A 13,964-nucleotide genomic window follows, 5' to 3' on the forward strand; every position below is an offset into this window, starting at 1 on the left:
TCTCAGGATTACTACCCACTTCACATGCTGGTGTGGTTAGAAAAAGGAGGATAATGCAGCATAACATCTGGCTAAAACACGGTGCAGGAGGGAGGGCTTCAGGTTTCTGGATCATTTCCAGAGAAGATGGGACCTGTTCAAACAGAACAGTTTATATCTGAACTGGATGGGGTCTAATATCCTTGCAGGCAGGCTTGCTAGTGCTGCTCTGGTTGGTTTAAACTAGATTTGCATGAGAATCGGTACAAGAGTGCCAGGGCAGATGGAGGAGTGGAGGAGGGAAAATATGATGTGAAGATTGCATGCACTGTTAGAAGTGGTGGAGATGTTCTCAGGTGTATCTATTTCAATGCATTGAGTATTGTAGGAAAGGAAGGTGAGCTTAGAGTGTGGATCGGCACGTGGAATGATGACATTGTGGCCATTAGTGGAAGTTGGTTGCAGGAGGAGCAGGACTGGCAGCTCAATGTTGTGGGCATCATTTACTTGAGACATAACAAAACAGGGGAGATGAAAGGAGGAGGAGTGGCACTGCTTGTCAAGGAAAAATCACACCTATGATCAAGCAGGACAGGCCAGAGGGCTTGTCTACTGAGGCTATATTGGTGGAGCTGAAGAATGGGAAAGGTGTGATTACACTCATGGGGTTGTATTATAGACTGCCAAATAGTGAACAAGAATTGGAGGAACAAATCTGGAATGATAGTAGATAGTAGCAGGAAACATAAGATTATGATATTAGGAGATTATAACTTCCACATATTGACTAGGACTCCCATACTGTGAAAGGACTGAATGGCTTGGAGTTTGTCAAATGTGTTCAGGAATGTTTTCTAAATCTATATATAGAGGTACCAACTAGAGAGAGTGCAACACTGGATCTCATATTAGGGAATGAAACAGGACAGGTGATAATAGTATGCGTAGGAGAGAATTTTGGGTCCAATGATCATAAAGCCATTAGTTTCATGTTAATTATGGAGAAGGATAGGTCTGGGCCTTGGGTTGAGATTCTAAATTGGAGAAAGGCGAATTTTGAGGAAATGAGAAAGGATCTAGAATGCATGAATTGGGATAGGTTGTTTTCCAGCAAGGATATGCAAGGTAATTGGAGGACCTTCAGAGATGAAATTTTGAGAGTACAGAGTTTTTATTTCCTGTCAGCATTATTGTACCATGAGTTTCTGCTAATAAAAGCCATGATTATTGTTTGACCACATCGTCTTTGTCTACTTCATCAACTGGCACTTCAAGCTCAAGAAAGAAATCAGGAAGACTAAAATAAGACATGAAGTTGCTTTGGCAGATAGTGTGAAGGAAAATCCTAAGGGCTTTTACAGTTATATTAAGAGCAAAAGGATAGTAGGGGACAAAATTTGTCCCCATGAAGATCAATGGTTGGCTTTACAGGGAGCCAAAAGAGATGAGGGAGATCTCTATTTTATTTCATCAGTATTCACTCAGGAAATGGACACAGAGTCATGGGAAGTAGGGGAACAAGCAATGAGGTAATAGAACCTATACAGATTAAAGAGGAGGAAGTGCTTGATATCTTAAAGCAAATAAGGGAGGATAAATCCCCAGGGTCTGACAAGATATTCCCTCGGACCTTGAGGGAGACTAGTGTAGAAATTGCAGGGGCTCTGGCAGAAATATTTAAAATGTCCTTGGTCACAGGTGTGGTGCCAGAAGATTAGAGGGTAGCTCACATTGTTCCATTGTTTAAAAAAGGCTCCAAATGTAATCCTGTAAATTATATGGTGGTGAGCCTGACATCAGTATTAGGTAAATTATTGGAAGGTCGATATACAATTATTTGGAGAGCCATGGACTGATTTGGGATAGTCAACATGGCTTTGCGCATGTTAGGTTGTGTTTAACCAATCTTATAGAGTTTTTCGAGGAGGTTACCAGGAAAGTTGATGAAGGAAAGGCTCTGGAGTTCACTAAGACCTTTGACAAGGTCCCATTTGCTAGTCAATGATGCAACCAGTCAGAAGACTCTCAATGGTACACCTGTAGAAATTTGCAAGAATCTCCTCAAACTCCTCACAAAGTATAGCTGCTGGTGAGTCTTCTTCATGATTTTATCAACATAGAGGCCCCAGGACAAATCTTCAAAGATTTTGGAACCTAGGGACTTGAAATTCTTAACCATTTCCAATGCTGGCCCCTCGATGAGGACTGGTTTGTATTGGCCTGATATCCACAATCAGCTTCTTAGTTTTGCTGAGGTTGAGGACAAGGTTGTTCTTGTGACATGATTCAACTAGCTGATCTATCTCCCACCTTTACACTTCTTCATTCCTATCTGTGATTCTGCTGACTTCACTATCTCCAAATTAAATATGGGCTAAGATTTCTTTCGCTTTCCCATCCTTATCTGACTCTCGTCCCCACTCCCCTGCCCCACCCAACTCCCCACCTCGTCCCCTCTTCTTGCCTCTACCCACTCCCCTGCCCCTCCCCAGTCCTCCACCCCTCCCCTCCCCACTCCTCCACCCCTCCCCTCCCCTTCCCACTCCTTCACTCCTCCCCTCCCAGCCCCTCCCCTCCCCACCCCTTCCCTTCCCACTCCTCCACCCCTCCCCTCCCCACCCCTTCCCTTCCCACTCCTCCACCCCTCCCCTCCCCACCCCTTCCCTTCCCACTCCTCCACCCCTCCCCTCCCCACTCCTCCACCCCTCCCCTCCCCACCCCTTCCCTTCCCACTCCTCCACCCCTCCACCCTTCCCCTCTCCCCTGCCCTGGCAAATGACCAAATCTATTTTAACCTAAGTGGTGTGACTTTCTCCTGGAACAAAATGTACACAAAACCTTTTTCCCCCACTAACTTATTGCAACGTTTAAAGATCAGGTTACAGCTCATTATTTTAACTGTGGAAACTCTCAATAGATGTGTTTGTTTGAGATCTCTTAGATTTCCATAAATTGTCCCAAACTCTAACTACAATCTTGTTCCTTAATTAGCTTGCTTTTAAGATTTCTGATTAGATTGTTAAACTTCTTTTAATTTTGTTAAACATTAATTTTAGTGATTTTTATTTGTCTTAGATTGCAATTTGGACCAAACTTGGAAGAGGGGAAAAAAACTTGAATGTTTCCCTTTTAATTGACTACCTGCCATCCTCTGATGTCACACTTCCTGCCTTTGCATTTCTGGAGTTTACTGATGTTACTGGTAAGTACAGGCTTCAATTTATTATCTCCCTGTCAGCAGTGTTGTGTCACAGGCGTGTTTTACCCCATACTGCTTCCATGAATTCAACTGAATAGTTAAACAGACTTAAAAGGTTTAACATACCATTTTTGTTTGCTTTTAATTTCCTGCCATGTGTCTCACTGTTATATTGGCTTTTTCTCCCAGAAAAGTCCTCAGCAACAATGTAAATTATATATCCAATATTGAAAACCAACTCAAGATAGTTCCAAAAGCCAAAGAGTTAAGGAGCTATTGAAAGAGGCGACAAAACATAAGCTCCAAGGAGAATGGAAAAGTGTAAAGCAAGCTGGAGAGGATGGGGTTAAGTGTGAAATGTTCACTGTTTGAGGCATGTTGATGAATGGTGAGGTGATGGGGAGAGGGTCAGGAAAGAGGAAGAGAAACAGAATTTGTCAATTTTGTTTTGAAAAGTGAGGCAATGTCCCTGAGTTTTGCCTCAAACTCATACAAATTGACAAATGCAAACCAACCATGAACAGATTTTTTTTAAAAAACGTTAAATTACTTCAGAAAGCATTAAGTAGAAAGGTATGAAAATACTTAGTGGATGAGGAGGAATCTTTGGAGAAAGGAAAAAGATTAATTTGAACTGAACTCTAAGCAATCATGAGGAAGGTGGAGCAGGTCATGCCCTTTTCTCACTGCTACCATCAGGAAGGGGGATCCAGATCCTGAGGATCCCACTTAGTGTTACAAAAACAGGTCCTTTCAATTTCTGGGAATGGACAATGAACTTATTGTCACTACCTCACTTTTTCTCTGTTTTTTAATCTTGCATTTACATAATTGTAATTTTATAGTAATTTTGCACCTTGTCCTGTTCCATACCTGCTGCTGCAGAACAACAAATTTCATGTATTCATGGTCATAAACCCAATTCTGATTCTACAAATACTTTCTGGCAAAACATCTAACAATGTTTTTTTAGATTTCCAACACCTGCAAAGTTTCGCTTTTAGTTTTTAATTATTTCAAGATTACGCAGAGTGTATTATTATGTTAAAGGTTCCTAAAAACAGTAAAATGAAAAAGAAAAACTGGTGTTAACCTGCCTTCTGTGACTAATTTATTTTTTTTTTATGTACAACATGATAACAGGCCCAGTTGATTTACAGCCCCTAGTACATTTTTGAATGGTGGGAATAAACCAAAGCCCCTGGGGAAAACCCATGTAGTTACAAAGAGAACATACAAACAAACAACATACGAACCCAGGTCCCAATAGCTGGCACTGTAAGAGCATTGCGCTAACTGTGCCACCCCCAAACAACTGAAAGTATGGTAATCAATTCACTTGAGGACCATGCCAGTTTTCTGGGTGGAGCTTCTTGTGTGATTTGAGTGAAACAAGGACTAAATGCGATTTGATTTTTGAATTAAGCTGTTTATTGTTGATCATGATTGTACAGAACAGAGTTCCCACCTTGGTTTGCCGTGGTCAATGTGCTAGCTTTTGCAACTGCTATTCTAGTATTAGGGAGACCACAGAGTAACTGTATCGAACCTAATGAGAGAGTTTTAGATTAGGTATTTTAGACTATCAGGAGTCAGACAGTATGAAGAAAGGAAATGAAAGAATAAGTTGTTGAAATTTGGTTTGGGATAGGGTCAGGGTAACAAAATTCCAGGTGAATTTGAGTCTTGTAAATGCTGAAATAAAAATTTCAGCTTTATTGTCAGAGTATATAAATGACATCACATACAACACTGAAATTCTTTTTTCCTGCAGTCGAAGTAGAATTAACACTTGTTAGTAATGCAAAAAAAAGCTGTTCACAATGTACACATGTGTGTAATAAAAAAGATATGTAAACAAACTGTGCAGTACAGGGAGAATTTACAAAATCAATAAAGTACACAAGTAAGAGTCCTTAAATGAGTCTCTGATTAAGTTTGTCATTGACAAGTCGGATCATGGATGTTCCTAAACCTGGTGGTGCGAGTCTTGTGGCACCTATACTTCCTTCCTGATGGTAGCAGCGAGAACAGAGTGTGTGCTGGGATGTATGGATCCTAATGATGGCTGCTGCCCTCTGATGGCAATGTTCCCTGTAAATGTTCTCGATGGGGGAGGGTTTTGCCTGTGATGTCCAGGGCTGTCTCCATTACCTTTTGAAAGGCTTTACACTCAGAGGTATTGGTGTCCCCATACCAGATCGAGATGCAGCCGGTCAGCACACTTTCCACCACACACTTGTAGAAATTTGCCAGGGTTTCTGGTGTCATACCAAACCTCCGCAAACTCCTCAGGAAGTAGAGGCTCTGATGCTTCCTTCATGATGCCTTTAGTGCACTGTGTACAGGAATGATCCTCCAAGATACTGACTCCCAAGAACTTAAATTTGCTCACTCTTTGCACCTCCAATTTCCCCCAATGATCACTGGATTGTATACCTTTTGTTTTCCCTTCCTGAAATCAACAATCAGCTCCTTAATTTTGGTGATGTTGAGTGAAAAATTGTTGTTGGTGCACTATTCAGTCAAGTTCTCAATCTTCCTCCTGTGTGTTGACTCATCCCCTTCCTTCAACTACCAAAGTATCATCGGCAAATTTGTGGATGGCGTTATTGTAGTACCAAGCTACACAGTCACAGACTAAAGTGAATAGTGTAGGGGGCTAAAAATTCAGCCCTGTGGTGCTCTAGAACTGATTGAGATTGTGGAGGAGACGTTCTTACCAATTCTCACTGATTGTGGTGTTGAGGTGAGGAAATCCAGGATCCAATTACACAGAGGGATGTTGAATCCAAGGTCTTGGAGTTTGCTGATCAGTTTTCAAAGGATGATGGTGTTAAATGCCATGCTGTAGTTGATATAGAGCATCCTGGTGTATGCACTTTGCTGTCCAGGTGCTCCAGAGTTTTGTGTAGAGGCAATGAGATGGCATCCACCGTAGACTTGTTGCTATGATAGACAAATTGGAATGTATCCATGTCGCTGCTCAGATAGAAGCTGATCTGCTTCCACACCAGCCTTTCAAACTCTTCATCACTGTTGATGCCAAGTGCAACTGGTCAATATTCATTAAGGCATACACTCTTCTTGGGCACCACAGATTGATTCCTGTTTGAGATGTGAGTGAGATGTTGAAGATGTCTGTAAATACATTGGTGAGTTGGTAAGCAGAGATGTTTAATACTCAACCAAGTACTCCATCTAAACAGAATGCTTTCCTTGTGTTCGCTCTCTTGAATTCAGCCCAGCATATCACTCTCAGATACACATCGCAAGAGCATCATCAGGGGACTTGGGGGGTGCAGAGAGGTGGTTCTTCCCTGTTGCTGTGGTTAAATCTGGCGTAGATGGCATTGAGTTCCTTTGGGAGTGAAGCTTTGCCACCTGCTGGTGCACCAGATGTGGGTTTGTAGCCTGTTATGGCATTTGAGCCCTGCCACAGCTGTTGGGTGTTCTTTGTTGTTTCCATTTTAAACCATAATCGCCACTTCAGCCGGGAGATGGATTTCCGTAGGACATACCTGTTCCTTCTGTGTTGATCTTGATCTCCGACTTAAATGCCTGTGACCTGGGTCTCAGCAGGTTTGTCACCATGGTTCGGATTGTTTACCTCCAATGTTGGTGGAAAAAGATAATGCTAATTTGAGATGAAGCTAATATACAGACAAAAACTCAGTAATAAAATAATTCTGAAGTATGTAGAGCTTTCCAGTATAGTGTGCGGGTGTGGGGGGGGGGGGGGTTGTGGGAGTGTGGGTATGGGTGTGTGTGTGTGTAACGTAAATATTCATTTTTGATAAATGTAATCTCACTGTATTCCTCACTTTTATCCGTGCTGAATGAACCTTTGACCAGAGATTTTGTCACTTGCGTGTATTGTAATTAAATATTCCACTTGGACTGTATCCAAGTCAAACTTTATTATAAATTGCTCCTTCACCCTTGCTGTGATGGGTGTTTACCTTTATGTGACCTCCAGCCCCATGAATTCTTGTGAACATTAGGACTGTGCTGAAACAGTTATTTTAATCTGCTCTCCATGCTTCTATGCATTTGTCAAAGTGCTGTAAATATTGCGCATACAGTGTGTTCCATCATTAAACCATATAACCATTTACGGAGCGGAAACAGGCCATGTTGGCCTTTCGAGTCCGCACCGGTTCACTGATTTTGTGCGCCCTCTCCAGGCATTGGTGATTTTTAAGTGTAGTGTATCTTTGAGAATTTTAACATCTATCCTCTGTACTTTGGATGTGAAATCTCATATTAAAGTATTCAAAAACATTGGCTGTGTGGGAGAAGCCAGTGAGTGGCCGTGGGCAATTACTTCTCAGACTGGAGGCCTGTGACTAGCGGTGTGCTGCAGGGATCGGTGCTGGGACCAGCGTAGTTTGTCATCTAGATCCACAATCTGGACAACAATGTGGTGATTGGATCAGCAAGTTTGCAGACGATACTCAGATCAGAAGCGTTGAGAACAGCAAGGAAGGTTTTCAAAGCTTGCAGAGGGATCTGGACCGGCTGGAATAAACAGCAGATGGAATTTAACATGAACAACTGTGAGGTGTTGCGTTTTGAAGGACAAACCATGAAAAGATAGTGAACGGTTATGGACAAAATGCTCTTTTGGGATTCTTAAATAATGTTTAAGTGGATATGAGGAATTAATCCAATAATTGCAAATTAGAATTGTATGTCAAGCAATCGTACTCAGTTGGATACACTAAAAATATGATGTAATCACATTAGTATTGTGCTCCAGCTCCAAAATCAATGGAATTAATTGCAGAGGCAAGGTACAAAGCTCTAATGCAACTATAACTGATTCTTAATGTCATCAATCAAAAATTGATTTCTAGCAGTAAAATTTTGCGTCATCAGAGGAGGCCATGCTGCCCATTAGGCTTGTGTTGGCACGATGATTGCAGGTTCTATCCAATTAAAGCCACTCGCTTCTAATTCTCTTTTTAGATCAGGACAAGTTCAATGAATAAATTGTCCACTCACCCCAACTGCCTTCCACAAACTTTCTGACATAGACCCCTAATGAAGTGAAGCTGTAAACGTGACCAAAATTAAATCACAAGAAAGGGTCTTTGAGAGATTCATCATCCAAAAGGGTTGATTGAAAACTGTTCATAGAACAGTAAAAGACAACTCTGAATCAAAAAAAATTGGAAAAATTCAGCGAGAATGCATTTGAAATATACTTGTGTAATCTCTGGGTCCTGCAATTAGTTATACTACTTCGCAACCAGCAAAAGTAAACAAATATTGCAGTAAACCATGTTTAGGCTACAGCTCTGGCCTGTACCTGTACGTTTGCAATTACTCTTTTCCTTGAATTGTGCCACAGAAACTAAATTTCATTTCAGAATCAGAATTTATTGTCACGAACAACTCGAGAAAATTTGGTGTTCTGCGGCAGCATCACAGAGCAAACATTCATATTATAACCATCTTACAACATTACTGTAAAAAAAAAAATTAAAATAATAGTGCACGAAAAGTAAGGCAGGGTCTATGGTTCATTATTCAAGAATCTGATGGCAGCAAGGAAGAAGCTGCCCTTGTGCCATTACGTGCTCGTCTTTAGACTCCTGTATCTTTTTCCCAATTGTAGCAGAGTAAAGAGGGCATGGCATAGGTGGCGGGGGTCTTTGAGGATAGAGGCTGCTTTTTTTAAGACACCGTCTCATGTAGATGTCCACAATGGAGTGAAGTCTGGTGCCTGTGATGTCACAGGCCGAGTTAACAACCCTCTGGAGTTTATTCTTGTCCTGAGAGTTGGTGCCTCCATACCAGTTAGTGATGCAACCAGCCAGAATGCTCTCCACTGCACATGTGTAGAAGTTTACAACAGTCTTCGGTGATATACCGAATCTCCTCAGACACCTCACAAAATATCGCTGCTGGTAAGCCTCCTTTGTGATTGCATCAACATGGAGGCTCTTGGATAGATACTCGGAGATGTTGATTGTTTCATCTTATATTCATATGTGTGAGTTCTTAGGAACTATAATCAAAGCCTTGCTAGTGGCCATGCAAACATGATCACCATCATTACATCTCCCTTTCTTAAAACAAAAGTAGCTTACTTTTAACTAACATGTTTTCTTTGTATAACTCTTTAATTTTAATACCAAGAAATTACATTTTCATTATTATCAACATTGCTAACACTTTTTAAACTTGTTTTGTGTGTTCACATTTACATACACTAAAACCTGAAGAGCGAATAAGAGAGCACTACTTCATTCTATAAAAGGAGTCTTTAAATTTGTTCTTTTTAGATCTCTTGGATCCAAGCAAATTCTAAGCTTTCCTTTCTTTTTGTCCACAAAGACAAGTGAACTCACACACTCCATTTATTTTCTGAATCATGTTCAGGCTTTCTATCCTATCCACCTCTGCCTTTAGTTGCTTTTGAAGCACTAATGGAACTTTTCTGCATCGATGTATTTTCGGTGGCACACGTTTATCCACTCTGATTGTGTTTTCTCCTGGAAAGCAGCCTAAACCCTGAAATAAGTCATTGTACTCCTTCATGACTTCAACATAGACTGTCTCTCCTTTGCTTTCCACCATGAGGACCCTTTTTACCAGGTTCAGTTTCTCACAGGCTGTTAAACCTAGTATGACCTGTACATCCTTTGGTACCACGATGAATGCTAGCATGTGCTCTTTGTCCTTGTGTTTCCCTTTAACCATGCATTCTCCTTGCACTGGTATTTCAGTCTCTGAATATCCTGTCATCTTCACTTTTGTTCCATATATCTTTGGTCTGGGTTTAATCTTCTTAATATCATTCTCTGATATTACATTAATTTGTGCTCCAGTATCCAATTTAACTGAATTGTATGTGTCATTCACATTTAATCTCAACATCCAGTCTCTGTTTTCTTTCTTGTTTTCAGTCACAACATCTACATAGAATTCTTCTATCTCCCTTTCATCCATTGCATGAACCTTGCTTTGTTGTACTTGGTTCCTATAGCAATGGTCATAAAGGTTGTTTTTGTTACACATATTGCATGTTTTACCATATGCCGGACACTTTTTTTGGTAGATGTTGTGTATCGCATCGACGACATGGCTTTTGATTGTCCCTTTCATTTTTGTTTGTTGGCCATGCCTCTCTTTCCACTTTGGCGCACTTTTTGTTAAATGGTTTATGTCTGTTCTTGCTCACTACATCCACGTTGCAGCTAGTTTTACTGAACAGCTCTTTTGCCTGTGTTTTTGCAGTTTCTGCAGTTCTAAGGAGTGCTATGGCTTTTTACAGGTCTACATTTTGCTCTTTTAGCAGTCTTTCCCTTAGACTATTATCTGGAATACCACACACAAGTCCGCCTTTAATCAGCGAGTCAGTCAGTCCACCAAATTCACATGTTTTGCTTCTGTTTCTCAATTCAGTCACATACTGATCAACACTTGCTACTGTTTTCTGTACACATGAAAATTCTGTGCCTCTCAAATATCATGTTATGTTTAGGTATGCAGTATGCCTCAAACTGTTCCATTATTTTTTTCCAGTTTCATTTTGTCTCTTTCAGCAGCAAATGTAAGAAAACTGTAAGAAAACTGACGCTTTCACGTTATCACTTTTCTTGTCAGCTCCAACTGCCACTAAATCTGTTTCAATTTTCAGCCACACTACCTGTCAGCTGAAGTTTTGCTGGTGGATGTAATCCTTCCATTTTTATCTTTGCTATCTTCACTGATCAGTTGCTGACTTTAGATTTTTACCTTTTAAACTTTTCCTTTTAATTTCCATCATCCCACTTATGACACCATATTTTATCTCGTATTCATATGTGTGAGTTCTTAGACAACACATGATTGAAGGAAAAGTTTCTTTACTTTAAAGTTGTTGTAAACAGCACTATGAGGCATGCCATGAGGCTGCAAGCCTCCATTACAGATCGTACACTGTCTCTTGCTCTGTGTGTCAACCCACTGCTTGCAGCCAAGTTAAATCAAACAGGTACTATAATCAAGGCCTTGCTAGTGGCCATGCAAACATGATCACTATCATTACATTGATACCCAGGAATTTGAAGTTCTTTACCCTCTGCACTACTGAACCCTTGATGAGGATTGGGTCGCGTTCCTCTGACCTCTTCCTGAAGTCCACAATCATTTCCTTGGTTTTGCTGACATTGAGTTCAAGGTGGTTGTTGTTACACTATTCAACGAGCTGATCTATCTCCCTCCTCATTGCTGTTTGTGATTCTGCTGACAACTGTGGTGTCACCAGCAAACTTGTAGATGGCATTGGAATTGTGCCTGGCCATTTGATTTTTACTTGACCAAGCAAGCCCCAAATAACAAGTGATTTCAACTTTACAATAATAGGTATTTCTATGTTCTTGAGAGTTGAAGGACATTAGAAACATCAGACCAGCATTATTGTCTTGAAGTTGTCTCTCATTCCAGTAAAATGAACAGTTGAATTTGCAGCCTCAGTGTAAAGTTGAGCATCAACATCATGCAAACATCCGTTTATTGTAGCAAAGTTCAGTTACTTCCTACTTCCTGTGTAAGTTTATTTTTCACAACTGAAAAATTTACCTGTTTCATCTTACAGAAATGCTCTACATTTCTGCAAAGTTGACTGTTCCTGCCAATTCCAGAAAATTGAAATGGCTTTAATGATCTCAGCCTGACGAGAAATGTGAAAGAGAGAAACATGCAATAATAATCAGAAAGTTCTTGATAATTGTACCTTGAGTAGCTGAACTGCTCAAGATTAATTTGCCACTCTTGATAATTTGGCTGAATTGGTGATCAGCCTGTTGTTCTTTTAGGAATGTGCAGTGACAAATAGGTATGATATACAAGTGTATTCAAAAACATAATGCACAAGTGACTTTATATCAGTTTTCTCAGTTAATTAGTTTAAGAAAAATGTGTGAAAGTAGATATATTTGAGTGTGCTATGGAAATCATTTCTCATTAAAGACTATTCCTATTCAAAAGTAGTCATATGGACTGTAATGCAAGCAATTTCCAATTGTTTATTTTTCAGTTATGAAATCAGAGTAGAACATACACCAGCTGCCAAAGTGCAATTTGCATACTTAAGTCAACAAGTTTTGTGCCCAGCAGCATGGACTAGATAGAGCAGCCCTGCTGTTTAATTACCTGATGTCTCTCTACACCATCTGCTGGCGGGATTTCCACATATTGATTTACAAATAAATTTTAAGAAGAATCCTGGGCTCATACCTTGTTAAATTTTCTGAAGTTTTCTCAGCAGATAGTAATGTTTGATAATGATTGACTTTTGGGTAGGCAAACTAAAGCCCCACAGCAAAGCTATGTGAACTTTGTTCTCCCTATACAATTACCCAGGTGAAATCTGACACTGAAATTCAGAATTTTGTCAAACTATCTCCTTTGCCCAGGATAAATGCATGTATTTGGGCATTTTGAAGGTTCCTTATTGTGATTGCAGTGTGAATTTTCATAATTGTTTGTGTTCTTTTACATATTTTTGCTATTGGAGTAATATTTTGATTCATTTTGGTCTAAGTATATAAATCTCCATGTCCTAGGGGTCTATTTGCAAAGACAGGAACATATTTAAAAGCAAATTAATTTGACTTGTCCTCTGAACTGCCAGGGTACTTAATTATACTTTCTAGTATAACCACATCTGATGTAATCCCCTGAGTATATTTTGACAGGACTGTTTTTTTTAAAAAGTCTAATTGATAAAAGCAAAATAACATTCCCAATTTTACCATATGTTCCTTGCCAAAAGATTGTCTGAGGGCATGAGTATCATATGAGGGGTGTTTATAACAAGGATGGGGGTCTATGTGTGAACAGACAAGATGAAGGTGAATGGCAGAGTGAAAAATTAGAGGGCTTGAATGTGAGCTATTGGTCTTGGGAAAGGTAAAGCACATTGTCACCAGCCATTGCTTCCTTACACTGTTTTGGCACCAACCTGAGGAAGAGGACCTGCCACCATTTTCCTGTGCACCCCAGAAGTATGCTCTCTGCCAAGTCATGTTTACCATGATATGTCCTGTTCTGTAAATGTGGGGGAACCTTAATCCAGTCTGTCCTGAGGTAACTTCAGTAGTTCAGTCATTCATCAGAGGACCCATCAAAAATAGCAGCCAGCACACTTTTCAAAGGCTTTCGATATGTGCACTTGCTCCAAATTCAAAGCTGAAAATGAAAAGTAGAGTATCTTCCTGATCAGCAGCGGGTACTCAAATGATAAAATGTGTTGGTTCCTTATCACTTGTGTGTTAAAGAAGCAGAATTCTTTCCCCAAGTCAAAGGAAGAGCAATTATGTAAGATTCCTTATGGTAAACTTGAATCCTTTATTCCATTAATGTTTTGGTGCTTTCTTATGTATCAAGCTAAAATTAAACCAATTAAGATATTACTAGTGTGTTTAATGGATCTGTTGATAGCTGACATGTTGCTTATATGACCCATGATATGATGAAGAACTCCAAAACATAAATCTGAAAATCACTCCCTATTTTTCAAAGTTTTCCAAGATCACTGTTGATCCATAGGTTGCTGTAGGCAACTGCATCATTATCAGTCTCTCCTCAAAGGTCAAGAGCATCCTTCTGCCTGAAACTTGGGTTACAAGGGGAACATCATGAATCGTTCAGGGAAAATCTAACCTGACTGATGTGGCTTCACCGATACTACGGCCACTATTCAAAGAATATTATGGAGATGTTCCATGAAGGAAGTATTAATATAATATGGAAGAAAAATTATAGAACCTAATCAATGGAAATTCTGAGA

The 13,964-nt window shown here is 40.0% G+C and overlaps 1 protein-coding gene across 1 annotated transcript in view; it reads left to right on the top strand.

Moving 5' to 3' along the window:
- The window catches only part of ccdc175 (coiled-coil domain containing 175), a 340,062-nt gene that overhangs the window by 710 nt on the left and 325,388 nt on the right, over nucleotides 1-13,964 (top strand). Inside the window, exon 2 of the mRNA XM_069916865.1 lies at nucleotides 3,055-3,181. The gene's annotated coding sequence lies outside the window, so the exon portion shown is untranslated. The remainder of the gene's footprint in view (nucleotides 1-3,054; nucleotides 3,182-13,964) is intronic.

Source organism: Narcine bancroftii, chromosome 2 (assembly GCF_036971445.1).
Source record: "Narcine bancroftii isolate sNarBan1 chromosome 2, sNarBan1.hap1, whole genome shotgun sequence".
Classification (NCBI taxonomy): Eukaryota; Metazoa; Chordata; class Chondrichthyes; order Torpediniformes; family Narcinidae; genus Narcine; species Narcine bancroftii.